Genomic DNA, 1,877 nt, shown 5'->3' with positions numbered 1-1,877 from the left:
CTAATGAAATGATTACACTAGCTCACAGGAGAACCGCGGTAAATCATACGCTGGCCACGACTCATGAGAATGAGATTGGTGGCTGCAGGGTACGATGGAATTACAATGACGGGCCGGTTGAAACCCTCCTATGTTCTAAGAACACGGAGCAATCCAAGAATGACAGCTCTTGGATCCATCTCGCAACTGAATATTTTCAGTGCACTAGCCGCAAATCCCTCGTAAGGTTTCGATTACTTTCCGTCTTTTGCTTCACCTTAACTGTGATGTTGCTGACCGATGCCGCGAATTCGATCACGAACATACTTCGCATCTCTAAGTCAAAGAGAACGATATCAGGCCTCGAGTGTACTCTGGAGATTATTGTCCGGAACTTGTAGTTCCAGTAAATTTGGCTCTTCTCGTTGTCGATAATTGACGTCAACTCGTCCAGAGCATTCGGCAGGGCAGGTTCGCGGCCAACACTGTAAGAGCGACAAAGATGGTAAAGCATTCCTAGGAACGTATTGTGTCTCTGAAGACAGGTCTCTTCCCCGTAATTTGAATATGCATGATACACTCTGCATCTACAGCTGGGAACTTTTTGACGCAAAATGAAAATACGTATACTAAGTTGGTAATGACATCGTCCTGGCACGCGAGAATGAAACATTCAATGCCCGAATTAAGTCCGAATGATTTGTGGATAAAATACCTTAGCTCAACTGTGAAGCTTCCGTGCATTTTCTTGTCGAAGAGTTGTTATAAGAAGTTCTTGCTCTGTGCGTTCTTCACTCGGGCTTTTAGAAGTGAGGCATCTAGATGGAGTTTTTCTTACTTCTGATGTTAAGATCCAGTCTAAGGGCCTCGCTCGCGTGTCTTATGGCTTTTTAAATGAATGCTCCGTTGCCAATTATCTCGTGATGTCCGACCATTTTCAGGAGAGGTTCTTTTCCATTTGTGATTATGTTTTCATGATCTTACGCATGACGATGTCAAGGGTCGTGAGCTAGTGCTTCGTACATGGAACCTCGCCAAGTGAATTGGATTAGATCCGAGATGGGAAGCATATTGTCTTTTTCGACGCCGGCAGATTGGAAGACTAAACCTGCCAAGTATATTAAGCCAGATGTGGAGCACTACGATTTTAGGCCTGGCCTGCTAGCGTTTCTAAAATTTTTTTTTAATAATGTAATTTGGCTTTAAATTAATTAAAAATGCTTTTAATAACGCATTTTATCTACTTATCATCTAGTCATGATATATAGCGACATGGGGTAATTTACTGTGGTTCTACTGGGAACTAGTGTCATATTCACGGATGGTAGTTGCTTTCAGGGGGAGCATATCAAACTTAAAACTGGGCACAAAATAATAAAGATGATAAAGAAGATAATAAAAGAAGTTCAATATGCAATATGGCGACTTTTCAATATTTTCTATATTTTTTAAATGATATGAACTTTAGTTAAGCTTTTATAAATGTAAAATATAAATCCTCAGATTTTCTGTTGCTGATTTAAGAAAATTTATTTTTATAATGGTAACACGGAAAATTCAAAAATTTAAACTAACTGCTCCGAACACATAATATTTAGAACTTCAGTGACTATTCCATGTTCAGATATGTATAATTAATTCTACTGGTGTCAAATAAAATATGAATTTAGAAAGTCATACATAATGTAAGAGTGAAAATTTTGAACGTGTAAGTAGTATTTTGCCAAATGTGCTCGTAAAAGTTCGATGAATTAATTTTTTTTATATTTTTGTATCATGTTTTCGGCTGAATATAAGAATATCTCGTGTAAGAAAAAGAAAAATTCGACGTACTGAATATTATTTTAATTATTATTATTATTTTAATATTAATATTTATAATAATATAATAATATTGT

General features: G+C 36.9%; 1 protein-coding gene across 3 annotated transcripts in view; it reads right to left on the bottom strand.

Moving 5' to 3' along the window:
* Positions 1–1,877, bottom strand: part of LOC117172760 (zinc finger protein 521-like) — a 60,226-nt gene that overhangs the window by 17,439 nt on the left and 40,910 nt on the right. The window lies entirely within an intron of this gene.

The sequence above is a fragment of the Belonocnema kinseyi genome, chromosome 5, assembly GCF_010883055.1.
Source record: "Belonocnema kinseyi isolate 2016_QV_RU_SX_M_011 chromosome 5, B_treatae_v1, whole genome shotgun sequence".
Classification (NCBI taxonomy): Eukaryota; Metazoa; Arthropoda; class Insecta; order Hymenoptera; family Cynipidae; genus Belonocnema; species Belonocnema kinseyi.
Note: the sequence above shows the minus strand (reverse complement) of the source record. Positions and strands in the feature narration are given on the sequence as shown.